Source organism: Zonotrichia albicollis, chromosome 2 (assembly GCF_047830755.1).
Source record: "Zonotrichia albicollis isolate bZonAlb1 chromosome 2, bZonAlb1.hap1, whole genome shotgun sequence".
Classification (NCBI taxonomy): Eukaryota; Metazoa; Chordata; class Aves; order Passeriformes; family Passerellidae; genus Zonotrichia; species Zonotrichia albicollis.
Genome location: NC_133820.1, coordinates 1,343,522 through 1,366,494, shown reverse-complemented (window position 1 = coordinate 1,366,494; position 22,973 = coordinate 1,343,522). Strand labels below are relative to the sequence as shown.

The 22,973-nt window shown below is 45.5% G+C and overlaps 1 protein-coding gene across 11 annotated transcripts in view; it reads right to left on the bottom strand.

The window, feature by feature from the left end:
- Nucleotides 1-22,973, bottom strand: part of FAM168A (family with sequence similarity 168 member A) — a 120,405-nt gene that overhangs the window by 63,082 nt on the left and 34,350 nt on the right. For 3 of the 11 annotated variants that reach the window (XR_012577556.1, XM_074530801.1, XM_074530807.1), the window contains exon 2: nucleotides 20,851-20,934. The exons of the other annotated variants lie outside the window; for them this stretch is intronic. The gene's annotated coding sequence lies outside the window, so the exon portion shown is untranslated. The remainder of the gene's footprint in view (nucleotides 1-20,850; nucleotides 20,935-22,973) is intronic. 11 annotated transcript variants of the gene reach the window in all.

Genomic DNA, 22,973 nt, shown 5'->3' with positions numbered 1-22,973 from the left:
AATAGGGGTGTATATATATGTATGTATTTTATATATATATATATATAATGTAATATATAATGTGAACCCATCAGATTGACACATGGAAACCCAGACTGGTTTGGGTGGGAAAGACCTTAAAGTTCACCCAGCTCCAAACCCTGCCATGGGCAGGGACACCTCCCGCTACCCCAGGTTGCTTTCTCCTCTCCAGGTGAATTCCTCCAGCTCCCAAAAATTTACATCCTACAGCATCTTCTGTCAGATCCACCTCCAAACCAGGGCAGGAGCACTCAGAGCTTCACTGAGGAGACTCAAGAAAATGTCCTGGGAGACAAAACTCCAGGGAGCCACATCCTTAGCACTGCTGTTTCCTCTGAGATGAAGAACTAAATAATCAGGCTTTTCCAATCAACCAAGAAAAACCTGACATCTCTAACAGCAACAAGCCCTTTGGTCCTCATTGTATGAAAAATTCAATAGATCATTTATAAGCACAAAGCAGCTCTTGACTTTGGAATTTGCTGACCTCAGACCGGCCAAAAAAATAAACGCTGAGGCAGGAAAAATCTCGACATTTCGTTTGCTGAAGTTTATGATCTGCTTAAAAGCCAGAGGATCAAAAAATGATAATTCAGTTATTAATTCAATTGAATATTATAGACTGCATATTGAAATATTGTAAAGGAAATCCCTGCCCTCCCTGAAAAGGACTAGGAAGGTGGGATCACTTGTTGCACAGGTGAATCTGAATGTGATGGCAAAATACCTGCACACTGTGTTTGCCTATTTGAATTAGGCAGAGCTGACACAAACACCCCTCTGAGCCTAAATAAATGAGAAATGATTGAATCAAACTCACAGACTGGTTTGGATTGGGATGAACCTTAGCAGGGACACCTTCCACCAGACCTGCTTGTTGCAAGTTGAACCAGTTCCCCCACAAGAAATTTCAGAATGAGAAAAACCAAAATATTCTGGCACAGCTGGGGTTATATTAACTTGTTTCCAGAGAAGAAAATGTCTTAATGCAGATGAATTCTGTGCTGCAAATTCCCAGCCTTTTATCTGCAAGTCTGATGGGTTTCACCAGCAGGTAACCAATAAATACATGTATTTTTTATAAGATCTAACATATCTGCCCCAGTGAGTCCCAAACCATTCTCAGCAGTTCTCAAACGACTTCCTTGATACATTGCTATTAATTTCTCTAACTTGAGGCCTTGCTGACTTTCCCTTTGGAGATGAACCCTGCTGCACTCTTGTACTTGGTGCTCCCCGACTGAGCCACGGCCTCCTCCGGCTGATTATCTCCCTCCTTTTGTCTTCCCTGCCCTACTTCATTATGTTCTGCTGAAAAGGCTGCTTGGAACACACAGCTTGAGGACACTTCTCTCTGCTCCTGCCTTTCCACAAGCACTGCCTTGGGAGATTTGGGCTGGCCACCAGGAAAAGCCTGGATTATAAACATCCATACCACAACATCACCCAGGCACTGCAAAAACAAACCAAAATATTCTTAGTTATCTTTCTTATCTGAGCTGCTTCAGACCTTTCTCCCAGCCAACCACTGCTCCCTCTCCTAAGAGAAGCTGCACTGCAGGAGTCACCCAGAACAACCAGACACAAGAGTAAAACCCATGAAAATACAATTTCTGACACTAAAAAATACAATCTTCCCCCCTCCAAGCTCTTTAAAAATATGAAATATTTGATCACCTCTTTGGCTTTGTTTTACAGATGCAGAGAAGATGCAGGAGAGCAATGGGCTCAAGGGTGGGTTCACTGGGAGCGTTGGAATAGGTGGAATAACCATCCCTGGAAGTGTTCAGGGCACACAGGGCAGGGGTGGCCTTCCCTGAGTTCCCAATTGGACTCAGTGGTCTCAGAGGGCTTTTCCAATCTCAATGACTCCCTGATTCTAGGGTAAACCAGACCATACTGGCAGGGCCAGGATTCAGGTGTAATACCCATTTTCCATCACATTATCCTCAAAGACAAGCTTTAATTTATGTTTTGCTCCAAATTTCCAACTACTATTACTAGTTAACCTCCCTCAATTTTTGTAATTACTCCCCCCAAGATGGGAGAATCCCTTTGAAGCCATATCCCAAATACTGAAAACATGACTCCTTCCCATGGATCACAAAGGATAAACATTTAAATTTGTCTGGGAGTCAGTCACACCGTACAAAGCTGGCACATCAGCAATACAATATTCCTGGAATTAAAATCAGATGAGGGCAGAGATATCCTTTTAATAACAGATGGGTCAGACTCCCCTGGGCTTCATTTGGTCACATCCACTGTGCTGCAGGTTTTGGCTGTAATTTGTCACTTCCAGCCAGGTTGTTCCTCGTTGCTCTCTAACAATCTTCACCCAGCTCCTGTTTTCTGGGATTTGTTCTCTGGTCAAGACTGGAAACCCCAGGCAGGGTGGAGGAGCAGCTCCAGCCCCACTTTCCCATCAAACAGCAAAGCAAATCTCTCCCTGTCCTCTTCTCTTCCTCTCCTCATGCTGATGGATGCACCCAGATGGGTTTAGAGACTGGGAAACAGGAGGATGAGCAGTGCAAACAGAGGGGATCAATCCTCCCTAACAGTCCCTTCTTCCTTAAATATTTTGGAATCTTGGTTCTGAAACAAAGCAGTACCAGGGAAGATGAAGGAGGGCCCAGGCTAAATCTGTCAGCAGGAAGGGAGCTTTGGCAAGAAGTTTGTTTATCGTCGTCTTTTTGTAATTTTGTGTTGGCAAGAGGCTCTGTGCTAACAAGCCCAGGAGCCTGAAAGTCTTTCCCCTCCATAGGACAGGCAGACAGCGGCATTCCCTCACTGCATTTGGAAAGCAAGCTACGAGGAAGGAGAAAAACAGACTCCAGATTTATGCTGGGCTTGATGTGCCCCACCAAAGGCCAGAAAATATACAGGGCAACTCAGTACCACTTGAAAAGTAAGCAAAAGGAGTTGGTGATGTTTTGGGGGAAAGCTGCCAAGGGATGAACAAACAGAACTCAAATTAAGAAATGAAGAAAATCACAACAATCATAGGCAGAGCGCAATAGAACAACACATAACCAGCACAACAGAAAGCAAGCTTACACAGATGACCACAATGGAAACCTTTCAATGAAAGCTACAGATGTCTGTAAAGCTGTCCCAGGCCTCAAACCCAAGTCAAACATTCCATACAGGAATTACCAGAGGTTAGTGGCAGACACTGTATGAGGGACAGCAGCCAATAATCAGTGCATGTACAGCACGATCCCTAACACATGCAATATGCACTCAGCATATCCATATTTCACAACCACTGGAAAAGCCAAGAATTTTCCAGCCTGCCATTACAGAAGATTTGGAAGTGCTTTTATTCACCTAAACACTCGTTCAGGTTTCCAGTGAATACACCCAGCCCAGGAGGCCAAAACCAGGAATGCTTTTGCAGCAGCACAAAGGAAAGGGCTGAAAGGCCACAGCAAGTCAACAATTAACACTTTTCACAGATTTCTGGACATACCTTCCCGAACTAAAGAGTGGGAAAAGAAGTTTGAAGGAGCTCACAGCTTGCAGTTTATATCAGGAAAAAAAAAGAACTACTAAATCCCCAGCCTGTGATGGCTGCAAAACTCAGCTTTGCTTCCTTGCTTCCCATCAGGGGGATAAGATTGGTTTGGGGAATGAATGGCATGGCAGAAATTACAGATCAGCCATTCCCTTCTTCCTTTAAATAATAGTGAGTGCTGAAAGAAAAAAAAAATTAAAGTCCTGGAAGTGTCTTGGAAATATTAAAAAGGACAAGATTAGTGTGAAGCAGCCAAGCAAATTTCTGCCTTCCCATGTGAACATCTGTACTCATCTCTGATCCCTCCTGGCTGCAAGGTCAGGGAGCCACTTGAAAAACCAGGGCTTCAGCATCTGTGTAGGTTAAACAGCACAAAATCTCAGAATGCTTTGGGTTGGGAGCTACCTAGAAAATCCTATTCCAGGGGCAGGGCCACCTTCCACTGTCCCAGGTGGCTCCCAGCCCGGCCTGGGGCACTGCCAGGGATCCAGGGCAGTCACAGCTGTGCCAGGGCCTGCCCACCCTCCCAGGGAACAATTCCCAATATCCCATCCATCCCTGCCCTCTGGCAGCGGGAGCCATTCCCTGGGTCCTGTCCCTCCATCCCTCTCCAGCTCTCGTGGTGCAGTGCCAGGGGAACATTTGGACTCCATGTCCTCAGAGGCTGTTTCCAAGTTTAACAATTCCATATCTGCACCTATGACTGATAATTTAATTATTCTTAGAATTCAGTGTTGGTTTTGCAACACTCAGGTGTAGCCAGAATAAACCCACCTGGTTTAAGCACACAGAGCTGTCTGTAGCCTCACAGCTTCATATTATAAACTCCACAGAGAAAAAAAGCCTTTTTATATTTCACAAAAGATCCCAGCACACATTACACAGCAATTCCATGATTTACAGTGCACACCCTTATTTGTGCCTTTTTGAAAAAGAAGGAAAAAAAATCAGGCCTTTGATTTGCAACCAATTTGTGACACATTTCTTTTCATGCTGATAAGCCTCATCTCTGCACATAATAAGGCTTTTTTCTGCCATCATTTCTCCCTAACAATTCAATTTTCATCTTAAATGAACTCTATCAATCATACAACAGGTGCACATCACCTACTCAAGAGACAGATTTCCTTTCTCCAGATTTCTCTGTCCTCTGACAATGCCTAAATTGATAATAACTGTGATAAAACCCCCAGTCTGGGAAGGGACTAATTTTGGTAAGATTCTCTCTATTTTTTAATGAATTCACAAGTTTTTTTGCCATGCCTGGAAAATAAACTCAGCATTCCCAAAAGATGTTTTGTGAAATACTGGTGGCATGTTTTTCATTTCCTTAATAAACAACAGCAACTGAGTTCCTGGTTTCTGTTCAATGATTAATTCAGCTTTAAGAGATGAATCCAACAGCAAGGAAGAGCTAACAGGGGATCTAGAAGGAATTAAATACATAATAAGCAGCCCAGGAGGCAGCACACACTGTGGGCAGGAGAGAAGCCAGACTGGATGTGCATCCTCTGCAAGTGCAGAGATATTGGACAATGTGACCAGCACAGGGAACACAGGCAAAGCACAGGGCAGGGCCTGGGCAATCTTCACAGGAATTGCCAGGCAACAGCAGGGAAAAAATGTCCTTGAGGGGAAGAAAAGGAGGGCAAATTATGAGAGCAGCCACGACCTCTACGATCTGGAGAGCCTGGGAATACACACTTCAGAAAGAACAAATGTTACACAGCAAGGCACTTCCCAAGGTCCTCCTTTCCTCTATATGCTTTTCCCAAACTGACTTCTTTCAATAACTATAGAATGATCTGGCTATTCCTTTTCAATTAATAATACGCCTTTAATCACATTTGTAATACATATTTTATGTTTTCACTCCTTTACCTACGTGAATTTAAACACAATGGTGCCTGCATTCAGAATTAGAGCACAGTGAATGACACTCCATAAAGTATTCCCACACAAATTTCCCAGGGCACAGGTGTCACTCACTGCCATTTCTGGGGCTGTGCCATCCCACCAGCATCCTCCAACCTGCAGAACATGCCTAGTGCAATGCCAGAGGAAGATGGAAGGTACACAAAACAAGGAGAGGAAGATGCACTTCACACCCCTCTGTTTTCTCTGGAAATTAAAACCCAGCAATGCCAGAGGAAGATGGAAGGCACACAAAACAAGGAGAGGAAGATGCACTTCACACCCCTCTGTTTTCTCTGGAAATTAAAACCCAGCTGCGCCCAGATTTCAGCATCAGCACAACAGTGTCAGATTTGTACTCCCAGTGTGGCTGAGGGCTATGGAAATGTAATTACAAAGGCTTTTAGGGTGGCACTTGTCATTTCCCCCTCAGGCAGCCTGTTTGCCACAGGCAGCAGCTCATCTGTGTGTTCTGTGGGTGTTTGAGCCCTTGGCAGAGGAAGCCCAGGTTTCCCCTGCTCTCACTTTCAGTTTTTAAATGAACACGAGCCCACAGGTATTTCCAGCTCGGTGTGGACGAGCTGCCATTGATGTTCTCACATGCCTCCTTTGTTCAGCTCAGCCAACACTAAAAGCAGCTCTAAAAACACCAAATGTGTGCCTGCTCCTCTCCTGGTCTTTTATCTGATGTAAAATACCTGTCCACTGGCTGGAAAGAGAAAGGGAGGTCTGATACTGAAGGACAGGAGCACCATTTTGGAAGGATTTTATTCTGCATTTTCACAGGAGAACACAACCTGTTGGCAGAAGCTAAATGTTACTATTAGCAAAAGGTTCTTCACCCAAATGGAGCACTGGGATGGGCTGGGAGAGCTCCAGGAGTGTTTGGACTCTGCTCTCCTGCACAGGGTGGGATTGTTGGGTGTCTGTGCAGGATTTTGATGCTCAGGATATTCCATGATTCTATGATCTGTCAAGGCAGCCTTGTGGAAGGAGCAGAGCAGAATTCCCATCCCCACCACAGCAGCAGCTCCATAGCTACACTCCTGAGCTCTTGCTGACCCAGGACTTGTAATCTCCTTCTGCTGGAGCATATTTGATACAAATGCTAATCCTCCTGATTTGCAATTCGCTGCTGCCATCTGATCCTGCAAATCTTCTGCAGACATCAGAGCAGGCAAACAGAGAACTGAACCAGACAGAACTGCTCAGGCTGTGCTGCCAATTACCAGCAATTAAGAGTGCACTCAAAAAAAAAAAACCTCATCAGCCCCTGAACCACCTTGGAACTCGGAGCTGGCATCACTGCCAAGCTTCCTGTGCCTCTCCAGCCTCCTGCTCCCCTCTGTGTGAGCCCAATCCTGGGCAATGTGTGCATGGGTGACTGATTCCAGCCAGGCCGCAGCCCCACCACGGCTCCAGCAGAGCACAGCCCCTGCTGGGGAGCAATCTTCCAAGGAACTTTGCTCCACGTGGAGGAACAGCATCTCCCCAGAGCTGCAGAAGAACCCTGCAGCTCCAGATCTGTCACTGGCACATGAAAACGCCAGCTGAAGGCTTTGGGACAGTCTGACAGCCTGGATATGGTGCATTATGGAATCCCAGGCTTTGGGTTGGAAGGGACCTTAAAAACCATCCAGTGCCACCCCTGCCATGGACAGGGACACCTTCCACTGTCCCAGGCTGCTCCAAGCCCTGTCCAGCCTGGCCTTGGGCACTGCCAGGGATCCAGGGCAGCCACAGCTGTGCCAGGGCCTGCCCACCCTCACAGACAGGAATTCCTTCCCAATATTTAACCTAAATTCATCCTTGTTCAGTTTAAAAGCATTCCACCTTGTCCTATCCCCTGTGCTGAATTCTTCTGCTGCTGCACTTTTATAAAATATTGTGACAATCCTGAAAATCCTGAGATCAATAGGAAAGCCATGTAAACTGAAGGAGGAATGCAGGGGGACCAGATTAGAAACTTAAAGGGGGAAATTACAGAGGCAGAGGGAATGCAAAAGCACCAAGTGCATCCCTGAGTCCAAAACCAGGAACAGAGGCTGAGTCATGGCTGCTATATTTGGTATAAATCCAGAGAAATCATTCCTAAAATAGGTTAACAAAATACTAAGAAGCAGAAAAGGGAAATTCCATCTTGAATATCTTGAATATAGAATGAAAAACTCCATCTCAGAGAGTTTAACATGGTAAGGAAAGCCCTGGGGTCACCAGCATCCAAAGGGAATGAAATACTGGTGTAGCTGAAGAGGAGCTTTGTTAGACATAATCCTGCAATTACAAAAGAGCCCCATAAAAATACAGCTCCATTTCCCATCTTGTAATCCAGTCCTTAACACTTGCTTTCACCAGCAAAGAAAAAGCATCCTGTTCTGTTGGGCTTTCTAAGGCTGTGCAGTGTTTGCTCAAAAAACAAAGTAGGGCTTCAGATGAGCAGCAGGAACTCTGGGTTTACTTTCCCAGGGGTGATGAGAACAGTGAGAATGTGCAGCCCTGGAAAGGTTTGGGAACTCTCAACATAACCAAAAAAAAGGCTCACAGCTGCTCCAGCAGCTTCTGCCCACGACCTCGGATCACTTCCTGCAAAGCTCAAACCCCCTTGGCTGGGTGTTCACACATCCTGCTCTGTATCCCACACAGCCTGGGCAAATCACTCAATTAAGTGGCTGTTAATTAGGACTGCACATCACTTTTTTTCTCAGCATCAGCCTTGGGGCAATGCCACATCTCACCCTGCTCTGCCTGGGTGTGACCTGATGTCTGTGCCCACATCCATGTCCCAGAGAGGGCTGAAGCTGCAGCTGGGCTGGGTTGGGCTCCCTCCTGGCCAGCATTTTGGGGTGACTGGGTTAATGAGGTGACCTGCTGCTCCATATCCCACATATCCTACATGTTCCTGACATGAGCTGGAGACTTCATACGGGTCTGTGCATCTCCTGACAGAGCCATCAGCAATCAATCCAAAGGCAGCAACTAACAGAGGATTCAAATTAATCCAAAGCTGCTCCACAGAATCAAGCTTGCCCAGATTTCTAAACTATTCCATGACTGCTTTACTGGGGAAAACCCATGCAATATCCATGAAGCTCAAGCACTGGTTTAACTGGAAGCTACAGACCTGAAGGTGACGTTATACATCAAGTCCCACATCTGCTTGAGAGGAAGTCAGCAGAGATGCACTCAACAGGCTCTTCAAGCATCTAAAAACTTATTCTCTCTTCAGCAGGGAGGCTGAGGAAAGCCTTCCAGCCAGGGAATGCAGGCAATGCCACTGCCTGTGCCTTGGCAGCTCCCCTGCTCTCACCATCAGCAGCTGCTGGGCCTTGCTCTGCTCCCTCAGCTGCAAACAGCCTGAAGATGAATCACTCTGGGTCCCTGAACTTGCAGAACAAGGCATCATTTTTCCAGCTCCAGCCTTCCATAGCTTTTGGCTGGCTGGATCAGCAGCGCCATGCCAACAGCAGCTATTTCACCCAACGATGCTACAAACACATTGCCAGGTTTGGACACAGCAAGAGGACAAGCAAAGATACAGAATCCCAGAATTTGGGTTGGGAGGGCCTCAGAGTTCATCCAGTGCCACCCCTGCCATGGCAGGGACACCTTCCACTATCCCAGGTTGCTCCAAACCCTGTCCAACCTGGCCTGGAACACTTCCAGGGATCCAGGGGCAGCCACAGCTGCTCTGGGCACCCTGTGCCAGGGCCTGCCCACCCTCACAGGGAACAGTTTGTTCCCAGTATCTGGTCAGATAAATCCACACTCTATCAGGATACGTGTGATTTACTTTCCTTTTCACACCTCTGTCAATAATCAGTGCAAATTCACAGATAAGCAAGTCAAAAGTTTCTGTTCACCGCATTGGAACCTCATTAAAAATATCCATAAAGCAAAACTCAAGGGAAATTGCAGTGATCTGCCTTGAAAATGAAAAGAATTTGGCTATTCCTAAATGATAGGAAGAGGCCATGGAGATGCTCTGAGGGCTGGGGGCGCTCACCTGGAGAGGAGAAGGCTCCAGGGAGAGCTCAGAGCCCCTGCAGGGCCTGAAGGGGCTCCAGGAGAGAACACACTCAATCAGCCAACTCCACCACTTGGAGCTCCCTGGCCCAGAAATCAGCTACAATTTGAGAAGGGGCTCGTGGCTGGCATGGCTTTGTTGGAATTCCCTCTGCCTGGCCCCCCAGATTTCTACATCACATCCAAGGCACCCTGGACAGGGTAAAGTTGCTTTGGGCCCCACTGAGGAGCCACTTTGGGACAGCTGCAAGAGCTGCCCTGTTCCAGAAGTGCTCCAGTGCTTGAGCAGCATAAACAGCTGATGTTTCCTGGGATGAGCAGTAAACACTGTCCCTTTTAACTGCTGCCAACATGTGTTTCAGCCTCCCCTTCTGAATGGAGCAGCACAACCTGAACTCGCAGCAACACAAAACACATGGGGGAATTTTCCGCTGGGTTTTATGGCCAGCCCTGCCCACGTCACACAAAGGAGCAGGAAAACAGACAGCACTGCCCAAATCCATCCTTCATTCACTCATCCATAGAAGGGCACCGTGAACTCACGGCTCATTTCAAAGCCAAAGCTGCTCTTTAGAACTCAGATGAGAACCTGGCAAACACCCCTTTTTCCAAAGCATGAATCCTACTTTTCCACTGCAGGCTCATCATAGATAGGGCCAGCTGGGGGAGAGCTAATTAATTTTTTTTTTTTTCTGAAAGACAGGACCTCCATTCTATGCAAATTCATGTTTAAAATACAGTTTTAGGCTGGAATCTGCAGTTTAGTGATGCCAGCTCAGAGAATGTTCCTTCCCAACCTGTTGCCACCAGGTGAGTTCTGGCAGCTCATTTAATGCAGAACTAGAAGAAAATTGGATTCTTTAACCTGAATTTAATATTCATAATTAGGTTTTAACTTCAAAACCAGTTAAATATGAAAACCAATTTTAAAATGTAATTCCAAGAACATATTTACTTATGGCTTTTGAGCTATTCTGAGGCCAGAGCTGGCTGGGTACCTATACCAGGAGCATATCCTACAGGGTATTTACCAAGAAATTCCAGGGGATTTCTAGTTAATAAAGAAAGACCATCTGACCTGACAACTCCCTTTCCAAAGGCTTCCTGAAACACAGGTGAAAGAGCAGGGAATTATTGTGGGACAGGGATTTAGCACTGGTACAGTTACAAAAGGCATCCCCTCACACTGGGGTTCAGAATCCAACTGGCACTAAGAGGCTTTGCCAGCCCCAAATAAAAACAACAATACAGCAGCACCCCCACCAGTGGCACAGTGTCTTCCCCACTTATTCTCACCACAGGCACCCCCAAAAAAAGAGGAATTTTCAGGCTAAGTCAGAATACACAGTCGAGCAGCTTAAGGCACTTCATATTCTCAGGTTTTTTCCCCAACTTCCCGCAGATTTCTCTCATTTTGCCCTTCCCAGCCAAGAACAGCAAATGGAAATCTGCTCCACATCCCTGTGAGATAATGATCTAATACAAGTGGAAAGTATTTCCTTATACCAGGAGAAAACAGCCATCAACAAGACAAAGAGGTGGAATTGCTCGTTCCTAAGTGTTTCCGGATGAGTAGGAAAAAGAAAAAAAAATATGTTCTGGCTCTCCCTGGAACACATCTGAAAGATTTCACTTCTCCTACATCTCAGAATCAAACCAACTGCCACCAAGAGCCCCACGTGGTGCTCCTAACTTGGGAATTCTGTACATTCCCTGCTTTATTTTGGGGTTTCTGATGTGTTTTTCCAATAGCAAGAGCTGTGTTTACCGTGAGGACTCCGAGGGCTGAGCATGCCGTCAGTCATCCGGAAATTCTGCAAACAAACAGCACTTCAGCTCTTCCCTGCCAAGAATAAAATCTTATTTGGGACAGGGAAAAAGCCAGTGCTCTCCAAAGTGAGCAGGGTGACACACAAATTTGCATCTGTTCACAGGAGGGTTTAAAACATGGATCAATTCATGTAAAGAGTCCAAAGGTGGGGAAATGAAAGGCATCAGACTCTGCCTGTGGTCTGCTTGAGGAATGTGAGAGAACCTCCAAAAAACGGGGGAAGGAACAGGACAGCAGGGAGGAGGATGCTCAGTGAAAAACAGAGTCATGGGAAGCAAATGAGTCAAAATCCAAACCAAGAAAAGCTTAAACAAAACTAGAGAACACCTTCAACAAGCTAGAAAGTAAAAATAGCACATACCGATCTGATCCACGTTTATTCCAAGTATGGAAGGATTGGGAATTTCCAGACAACTCCATGAGGGAAGAGAAAGCAAATATAGGCTAAAGTCAACAAAATCAAATATTGTTTACTTGAAAAGTCAGGGGAAACTCAGAATGCCCTGTCCATGATGTGTTTGAAAATCCTTTATCACATTCACATCTCTCACTATGTAACAGCACAAGACTTGTCCTTCTCGTTAACAAGTGTCCTAAGGATTACCATGGAATTAGCCAATGTCCTCTCCCATGAAGCAAAGTGGCTGCAATGCTGCAGTGCCCTCACTCAGATAAACAGACACAGCATGGGAAGCAAAATAACTCAGCCCAAATCCTTCAATTGTGGCTAAAGAGTCCAGGACTGGGGAATAAACCACCTCAATAAGCTGCTTACAAAAGCCCCAGCGAGACACTATTAAAAAATTAAAGTAATGGGGCAATAGGAAAAGGGAATGTTATGGATTAGGGAGCAGTTAAGCAATAGGAAACAGCCTGTATGAAACATGGGATTTCAGACTTCCAAAAGGATGACAGCAAGGTGCTCCCAGAGCCTTTAGAGGGACCAGCAGTGGAAACTGGGAAAGAGACAGAAGAGACAAAGCAATGTTTGTGGAGAGTAAATTATTCATAATAGTCATAATTAAGTTGGGAGATTCAGAGAGCCCTGAGAGAAGTGCAGAGAGTGAAATCATCTGCTGAGACATGCAAGGTAACGTGTGTGTGCTGAATAAAACAATAAATCCTGCTCCTATTGCTGTGGCTGATGCTTTAGAAAGATCCCCTAGAGGCCATTTTTGCCTATCCAAAAATCACTTATAATGGAGCTTCTGAAACTCTTGATTGAACGCTGCAATATTTCTATCCATGCAATGAAAATGAAATTGCCAAATGATTAAAAAATGCATTAAATACTGCATTTCTTTTTTTGAATTCCAGTACCTAAAGCGGCTCCAGGAGAGCTGGAGAGGGACTTGGGACAAGGGATGGAGGGACAGGACCAGGGGAATGCCTCCCCACTGCCATTGCTACTCTTTCCCAGATGCACCTTGACATTTTAATTCCCTCTGCTTTAAATTCATCAGCCTGCAAAAGCATCCAAGAGCCACTAAAACTCATTTGCGTCTGTTCTGAGGCCGACCCTCATTTGTGAGCCACGGCAGAGCAACACAAAAATGGGATGATAAACCTGGCATTTGGGGTTTCTGTTGTTAAACCACACCTATTTCACAGGTGGGACTGGAAAGGGATAAAGAAAATGGCACAGAAGATGGCAATGGTGAGGAGAACTGAAGGCTCAGCTCCGTGTGTGGCCTTCTGAGGAAACAGCAGAATCAAAGGAGCAGACAAGAGGAGGAACTCAATAAAAACACACACAGGGGAAGGCAGAGCCACAGGGAATCCTGCAATGCTCTCCCTGCACTGGCAGCGAGCCCCGAGGCAGGGGGATGAGAACAAGGACAATCCAAGTGTAAGGATGATTTTCTCCTCTCATTTTACCAACAGCTACTCCTGCTACAACTGATAATGGAGTTAAATTATCAGGAGAAGGGTGATGATCTTACACTGCCCACTCTGCTCACATTATTGCCCATCCCATGCCTCAGTCAGGTGTTGAAGGCAGCACATTACAACAATTTCTTTAAGCAGGATTTGACTGATAACCTCCCATGTCCAAGGAATTCCTTTTTTTTTTTTAATCAACACTAGCACTACTTAATTCCTACATGGCATTCAGCTGGGATCCTGCAGACACAAACCCCTCATAAAACAAAAAGCTTTCTTTTTCCCCAATGAATTATTTTAAGATTGTGAAAGGAATTTTTTTTTCCTTGTAAAGCAAGTTGTCTTTTTGTTTGAGGAAAAAGAATACACGTTTCCTCTTGTGTAGAAGATATTCTGATTGCATTACAGAGATCCTGCTGACGCACTTGCAGTGCCAAATAACCCTCAGGAAAATGAATTTTTCTAACAATAAAATATATGGATTAACAGTTTAGAGCACGAGCACCCACACCCACTCTGTAATCCTCCGTAATCCTTCCTGAACTAACAGGAGAACTGGCTTCTCATTCCAAAACCCCACTTTATTTCAACGTTAAATGCAAAATGTTATGGGCTGCAGCCCGAGTCCACCAGGGGAACCAAAGCTATCAGCTGGTAAATCCCCATCCAAGCTTTAATGAACTGGCAAAACACTCCTTGAGCAGTGCCTGGGACCAACAGCAAACCCCTTTGCTGGTAGCTTCTGATGAATAATCACCAAACCCCTTTGCTGGTAATTTGTGATGAATAGTCAGCTCTTTTCAGGCACTTTTGCTGAAGAAACACCTTTCAAACCCGACCTACCCAAAGACAAGGCAACAGCAGCTCCACAAATGTAGAGTGCTGCTTGTTTCCACAGAATCCCACAGTGGTTTGGGTTGGAAGGGGGTTTAAAGCCCATCTCATTCCCATCCCTTTCCATGAACAGGGACACCTTCTACTAGACCAAGCTGAAAGAGATTTTAAATGCCTAGAGAAGAAACAAGGAACTTCATTTTTAGGTGGCCTCACAAGTTCTAAGTAATTAATTTTCCCCCAGTTACCATGGCCCTCAGCCCAAGACACCTTCTGTGGATGAATGACTTTTAGGGAGAGAATCCTGGACAGAAATCCTGCTGATAATGCCTCACACAAATATAGAACAAACTCAAAGTGCAGCTACTGACTCCCAGCCCCGTTCTGCTTTCTGAACTTTGCAATCTTGACATTAAAGATGTCTTATTTTTAACTTGAAATGCCACACTCAGCTGTATAGAACACACAAAACACAACCATTCTCCTGACAGACAGGCACAAGGAGCACCCTGAAGTGCCAAGGAATTATCAGCCACAGTGTCCTGACAGGAGGGGGCTGCTGGGGGAGTCAGGTTCTGCCCCCAGGGAAAATTTCTTCCCCAAAAGGGTTGTAAGGAGCTCCAAAATGAGAAAGAACTCTGGGCAGCAAGAATTTGTGAATTTTCCCTGCTCTCAGTTGGTCTTCAGTTCTCCTAATTTTTTTGTACCTAACCTCTCCATTACACACCCAGACACATCCAAGGCTAAACAGGATCCTAATGATCTCCCATTAGCTGAACTTCCCAGCAGAACACTTCCAAAGCAAGGAGAGGTCAAAGCCTGCCATCACTAGAAGGAAAATTTCAAAGGACCAGGAAACCAGCTGAATTGTTACTTTTCCTACTCCAAATCTGCAGCTTGCAAGGACCCACTCCCCCATGGAAAAGCTGCAAAATGTTGACCCAAAGAAAGACATTAAATAACCATAAAAGAAATATAAAAGTTTAAGAACAGCTGCTGTGTAATATCTCCTGGCTGGATACAGCATGAATATGGGGAAAAAAAGAGATTTTAAATGCTTGGTCTGTACAGCAGCAAGAACTCACTCATCCTGTTTTTCTGACTGCTCCAAAGGGGCACAGACCACCTACTCCCAAATTGGACACATCCAACCCAAATTGTATGGGGGATTTCACCCACTGAGCAATGGCAGATTAGGAGGCTTTGAGGACAATTGTGTGGGATGAAAAGGAGAGAGGGGGAACCCTCAGCCCTGAATGAGCACATGGAACACCAATGTCTAGACAGTGCTGACACCTTTGTCTTTGGGAAGAGGGATTAGGGAAGCAATCTGGCTGTGCTGTCCCTTGTTTGATATGAAACCAGAGGACACTTTGGGCTAAAGGCCTGGCCCTGCTCCAAAAACCACTTTATTATGAAGGAGCTGAAGAAAAGGAGGTCTGTAAGAGTGAGAGAGAGGTTTCTGCCTGGCAGTCACAGCAATTAAACGAGATGCCTTGATGAGGAGGAAAAAACCATCTGAATAAAAGCCAACGCCTCAAAAGAACAGGAGAAAGTAATTTGAAGAGTAGGTCAAGCCTCCTGAGGGGATTACCTTTCCAGTTTGAGACTTAATGCTGCAGACAAGCTTGGAAAAGCTGACCAGTGAGATCCTGCTGATCCCAGGATCACCCTGCAATGTCTGGATGCTCCAGCACAAGTCAAGTGTTAAAAGGGAATGTGGAAAATGTGAGTTAGAATCAGAACTGGCAGAGCTAGAAGGTTCCTTCTCTTCCTTCCTCACTGTGAGATTGCTGGGTTAAAATGTGTCTCATCAAACCCCAGATCACATAAGAAACTTGAAAGATCCACTTCAAAGAGCTACTTTGGCAAACAAAGCATTTAAGTCAATTTAATGCTTCTTATACTGGAAAGAACCGCTTCCTTCAATGGGAAAGGAAAACAAATAATGGAGAGACAAAGCTGGGAACATTTGTGGGAGCTGGGAATAACCCAGCCCAGGCTGTGGATGTGAAGAGATGGGGAGCTCACACCTCCCTGGCTGTTCCAGTGCTTCCAACATGATGGACTTCTCTCCAAGGATGTGCTGGCTGAGAGGGAAAAAGCAAAGAGCAGCTCAAGGGCTTTCACTCTTACCCAAAAATCCATCTGCCAAACATGGCAGACACTGGAAACTCACTGTCCCGAGGACTTGGATGGTTCAGGGAAGGGAATACAGCTCTTAAATACCCCCATGCCTCTAAAGACACTTGTCATTTCAGATCTGTGCTGCGGTTAGGAACCAGTTTTTGCTAAAAATGCGTTTTAAAGGCAGTTCCCATCTCCCTGAATATCCAGAGGATATTTCCAGTTCAGTACTCCCAAGTCCTACAGTACCACCATCATCTCTCCAGGCATGCAGGGAGAAGGAAGGGAGAAGGAACCCTCTAGTGCTGCCAGGAAAATAAGGCAGAGCTGGAGGATCCAACTGCTGGCTCCTTAAGGACAAGTTGGGATGGAAGCCCAATCCAACCTTCTTTTTATGGAGAAGTTAATGTGATAATATCTGAGAGAGAAGGAAACTTTATACAGACAGAGGGAAATCTTAATACTCAAACGGACCAGAGGCAATTACCAAAATTATAGCAATGGAATTGTTTTTTTGCAGTCAAGCATAATTATGGAAAGTCTATTGGAAAGAAAGCTTAGGCTATCATTTGCATTTCAATTAATTTTCAAACTTTTGTGTGTAGAATTGGTGGCCAGAATTGAGAAATACATGAACTACCAGACACTGAAACACACTCATCAATATAATACAGGATTTCCAAGGATACAACTCAGACCATGTTCCAGCATTTAGGGCTTTTTTGGCTTTTTTCCAATTAACCTGTAGAAAATGGAAAAAGATGTAGAGGGAAAGAAAAAACCACCAGTGCTACCACCTGGCTCTGCTGGGTGGTACAATGGGACAAGAGGCAATGGGAAGAAATTGGAATGATGAAGTTCCTCCTGAAGGGGAGGAAGAACTTTGCTGTGAGGTGACCATGCACTGGACCAGGCTGCCCAGAGGGGTGTGCAGTCTCCTTCCCTGGGGACAGTCAAAACCCACAATCCCAAAGATGGTGGACACAATCCTGGGTTACCTGCCCCTGGGGATCCTTCCTTCCTGCCAACCTGACAGTCCCAAGTCATCACTTCCACATGTTAAAAAGGAACATTTCTGTATTAAACTATCTGCAAAGTTCTGCCCAATTGCCTCACAACTTTATTGATTATAATTGGCTCTTCCTCCAGCAGCCCAAGAATTTCACACAAAATTCCAATTATACAATCCAGCATGACACAGCCAGAGATACAGACCCTCTAACAAGCTTAGGCAAAAATCAAAGGGCTAAATCAAAAACTGGCTCACACCAAGTCTATTCTTTGTGCAGTCAACCAAGACTAATTAATGCTTTTAATGGCAGTTTACCCCTTTTGGCGCCATAAATCAGAGCAGGCAGCTTTTCTGAATTAACAAAAGAATCTGTGAAAGGTGTAGCTCATTAAGCACACTCCCAAATTCAAATGCACTTAATCAGAAGCAGGTACATTGAGCAGGACTGCAGTCCAGGAGCAGAGCAATCTGCAGGCTGTACACAGGGAACATTCATTCATCAACACAAACAAGGCTGGCACGCTGGGAACAGGGGCTGAATTATACATCTGAGAGAAAGGCCCCTGCTTCCAGCACGGCCTTTGTGAGGGCAGGAATGTGGAGAACACTGCAGGAAGGCGCTGTGGAAAGGTGGGGGGGACAGGGAGGGTGTTTGCCATCAGCTCACCTCAGCCCCAGAGCCTTGAGCAGAGCACAGTGCTGCTGCTGAGCTGCTGGAGCAGAGCCAGACAAGGCACCGAGGGAGCAGAGGGATGGAGCAGCTCTGCTGGGAGAATTGGGACGGTTCAGCCTGGAAAAGAGAAGCTTTGGGGTGACCTAATGGTGATCTTCCAGGACCTGAAGGGAAGGATGGAGACAGACACTTCACTAACTGACAGAGAGGCTTAGACTGGATCTTAGGAAAAATCCTTCCCTGGGAGGGTGGGGAAGCCCTGAGAAGCTGTCCTAATCCCTGGGAGCATTCCAGACCAGGTTGGAGCAACCTGGGATAGTGGAAGGTGTCCTGGTGGCACTGGATGGGCTTTAAGGTCCATTCCAACCCAAACCATTTGGGGCTTTTATGATAAATATAAATATGCTATAATAGATCACACAGGGAAACTTCCTCCTTGTATAAGGTGATGAAATATAAGGATTAATGACCCAGCATTTCATCCTAGGCAACACCCTTGATTATACTTTCCTGAGTCAGATCCACTCCTCTAAAAAATCCCCTTTTAAAACGTTTTTGCCACAGTTCCTGCCCACTATCCCATCCATCCCTGCCCTCTGGCAGTGGGAGCCATTCCCTGTGTCCTGTCCCTCCATCCCTTGTCCCAAGTCCATTTTCCTGCTCTCCTGGAGCCCCTTTGGGCCCTGAGCTCTCCCAGGATCCTTCTCCTCTCCAGGTGAGCACCCCCAGCTCTCCCAGCCCTGGGGCCTCCTCTGGAGCCTTTCCAGCAGCTCCAGGTCCTGCTGCTGATGTTGGGGCCCCAGAGCTGGATGCAGCACAAAACTTGGCTTCACAGAAATCATTTTCCATATCACATGTTCTCTGAAAGGAATTTTGTTCTCCAAAACAGAGCTGGCAGTGCAGGAAAACTTCAGATCTGTGAACAAAAGGATTAGCTCCTGCTCTAAAAAAATTCACTACATTTGTTCCCAACAGCATCAAAGTGTCCAAGAGCTGCTGGCAAAGTGCTCCCCAGTGAAGACCCCACCAAAGTGGCAGAAATGCTCAGGAGACTTAAAAGTCCAGAAATTTTCCACATGAGTTCAGAAATGTTGAGGAGCAGAAGTATAAAGTCAGGCCCAGTTCCAAATTCCACTCACACACACTGGATAAAAACCAGCCTAATGTAAAAGCACATTTAAAAATATTTACATCAAACCAAAGCATTACAGAGATAAGAGAGGTATTTATAGAAACACATGGATTTTACAGACACACCATGTTTAACTATTTAATAGCTGGAATTTCAATTAGAATGGGAAGAGTGGGGTATTTCCCAAGCAGGAAACAACCTAAGTAAGCTAAGGCATGGAGCACTCACACATTCAAGTTTAACTCAATTTCCTCCACCTTTTGATTTCTGAATGAACACTGAGTCTAACAGGGAGGGGTTCAACCCAAGATAAAGCCACCCAGAAGGAAATATTTGCTGGAGATCCCCAGCAGGACAATCACAGCCTGGAGAGCAACCTCAATCTGCTTGGACAGCCAAATCTCCACAGGCTCCATCAACTTCACTCTTGAGCTTCACCTTCCTTAATCTGGAGCTGGATTGGATCAGGAGCTTTTTTATGCAAAGCCAACACTCCACATATTCCCACTTCAAGCACAATGTGGTTCCCTGGATCTCCCACCCATCACTTCCAGCCTTACTTGGTGTCCCTTCTCCCATCTCACCACCCACCAAACCCACCCTTGGCTTTGCCTCTCCCCTTCCACAGCTCTGCATTTCTTTTGTTTCTTCATTTATCCTTTTTTCTAGCATGAAGAGGGGAAAAAGGGGACACTGTTGTTGCCTCAAACAAGGAAAAGCTTTTCTGAAATCCTTGGCATTTTCTGTCCCATCCCACCTAAGCAGGGGTGGCAGGAGAGAAAGAAATCCCCAGATTTTGTCTGTACCTATAAAGGAGGCATTGATTTAGGGCAGCTTGTGCCAAAGCAGGGCTGCAGTGCTAAATTATTGTGAGGATAAGGGTCAGAGCATGCCCAAAGGTTTGATCCCAACGCAGTGCAGCAGACCCAAGAGCAGCTGACATTTAAAGTTCATGTCATTAAGTGAGCAGCAAAACACATAAAATGGAAAAAACCAGAGTCAAGCCTGGTTTTTCCATATTCCTGCACAAGAACAGCTGGATGGGGTCAGACAGACACTTCAGCCACCCCTGTGTCTTCTCTGCCCAACACGGAAGTGTGAATCCCTAAGGGAAAACTGAAGGGCAGGCACACAGGAATATTTTCCCAGCATACTTTCCAGAGGGATTTCCTGAGGGGATATGTTCCTGTTTCACAGCTCCTGTAGATAATGCTGTCCCACTGTTATATTAAATTCTCTTACACATATATATAAAAAAATACACACATATATATAAAATATATGTACATGCTCAAAAGGCTTGACCTGCCCAGGTTTCATCAAGCTGGACTCTATCAACTAAAATAAGGAGTTAAGACAAAAACTGCTCCAACCAAATGACATTGCAAAGTTTCTATTTGAAAACACTGTTTCCAGCTTTCTTCTCCCAAGAAATAGAAGCTATCAGAAAACCATTTGCCTGTCTCCAGGCAAATGACAGAAGTTTATATCAGGAATCGTGTCTGTGCCAACCTGGGGATTTTGACCCAGCTAATGAAAACAAGTCTCCTTTTTAATATAGAACAAAAATGTATTACTTACTAGGAAGATATTAAGACCAATAAACACTAAAAAAAAAAACCCTCTCACAATTCTTAACAGGAGCAGCACATAAGTACTGTGTGTTTTACTCAGGCTGCTGAAGACCTGATGTTTATTAACTTTCTAAATCAACACAATAAAACACATCAGGCACACAGTGTTGCTGGAGCTTCAGCTTATGCATTTCTTGACCCAGAAATTCTCCACAGCATCCAAAGCTCTCCTGTCTGGAGGGAGCAGGGAAAGGGCTTTGGGAGGAGCAGCTCAAACTGAAGGGCACAAAGACAGGAAGAATTGGTACCTCTTGGATACGAGCTTCCTCGGGATGGAGATAATCCGCAGAGGAGTGTGCCTGGGCTGGGAGTCTTCACAGCATTCCAGAGCTCTGCAGCAGCAAGAGAGACAGAGAAACACCTGTGAGGCTCTGTGGAAAACCTGCTGGAAGGAAACACAGCTCTTCCCAGCTCAGAGTGGCCCTCACCTCCACTGGAGCAGAAGGAGAAATGGGACATGTAAGAAATGTGGGCAAAGAGAGGAGGAGCACTGGAGCCACAGGGTACGAGGAGAGGGAAGGGACACCAGAGCTGGCAATAACAGCAAGGCCTTCCCAGCTTCCCAGAGGGAGAAAACAAAGTCCAAGCTTGCATTTAAATACTTGTTTACCAGCTATTTGTCAGGATTTGGGACTAAACAGGTTTTAGCCTGAGTTTTACATGTCACTCCTACATCCTCCCTTCCCAGCTGACACAAAAGCTCCGAGAACTGAAAATGAAATCCCTCAAAATGAAGTGCAGCACCCAAAAAAAGCTCTCGAGGCACTCCACATGCTTTATGCATTATAGGGAGGAACAGAAACCCCACTGTTCCCAAAGCAGGACCAGCTCCTCGGAACAGTTGTTTATTTTAATCAACCCAGCACCGAAAGGTTTACATTAAATATTTTTTCATGGTTTCTAACGACTGATCCTGTATTAGTTTACATTCACTCAAAAAACACTCTGGGGGAGAAAGCAGGAGGCAGAAAACATTGAATCCAGGAAAATAACTGAGGTTTTTCTAAGGAGTGCTGGTACATCCCACTTTTCCCTGTAGAACTACACCACCAGACCCTTCCAGCCAGCTAATGAAACAGCATGAATTTGTAAGTGAAGAGAAAACAGTAAAATCTCCATTTTTACTGAATCTTTCCTCTTCCTGCCTCCTGCAGGAAGCCACCACCTGCCATCAGAGATGGCATCCTTGGAAACAACTCAAAACCCACCCTGCTGATGCTCCAATGGGCCAATAATCCCAACCCTGGTGCCAGCAGGAGCATGAGCACACTCGGGAAAACAGGTCAGGAACGTCTCCACCTGTTGCTTCCACGGGTGCTTGGCTTCAGCATTTCTACATTATAAGAAGCATATTCATTGCTTGGAATTTAATTCTGGTTTCAGGCTTTTTGACTTGTTTTTATGGCCCTTCAATTCAGAGACAGAGCCCTAAAATATCTTCAGGAGAGAGAGGAAAGCATAAATGAATTTCAGCAGAGACAAGGACTTGACAAATCTCATCCCATCAAGCTCTGCAGTGGCAAATGAGTCTTTCTGAGAGCACATTCTGTACTCAAAGTAGCCTCAGTACTTCAGGAGGTACCAAATATAACACAGCCCCATTTTAACTTCCTTCCAGGAATACACACACTCATTTATTAAGAAGACGTGGGCTGCAGCTCCACTTCCAACAGCTTCAGTAACATTTTGCAAAATTAAACAAATTACTCCTTTTGTGGCAAGAAAGAAGCTGAAAATAAGTGTTCAAGCAAATGGGGGAGAAAACCACCTCCCTCACATCTTCCTCCCCCCTTGGATTTTGGGAAAGCAAGCCTTGCCTGCTGCACCAGGCTCAGCATCAACCACAGGATCACCAAGCACTCCTTTGCTGCTTTCACACCTCAATCCCCACACTTCCACCATCATTATTTCATTGCAGAGCTGCTCTGACACCTCAGTTTGCTCCAAGTCCTCATTTTGGGGTATTTGCACATCCTCATGCGTGCATAAACCAAGCAAGTCCACAGCTCTTGCTGACAAGCACTAAAGGTGAGTGTGCAGTGGTGCTGAACATCCAGAGGGTTCCCAGGATCTGGCAGGAGGACAGCACTGCCACAACCTTCAATGCTGAGGGATTCTCCAAACATTCCCCCTTTTGTTCTGCTCTGGTTCCTGCAGAGAGGGAGAACAGTGCCCACCTCTCATTAACCTTGGGGCTGCATCTTTCACCATCAATCCCTGCTTGCATTGTGCTGCCACTCAGCAGATTTACCCTTTTTTGGATTTTTTTGGCTCTTTTTCTGTCTTTTCCTGACCAGAAGTCAAAATGATTCAGTTCAGAGGGAGTGGATGCTGCTGCTGCAGAGAGAAGCTGTGAAAAGCTGCAGAGAAG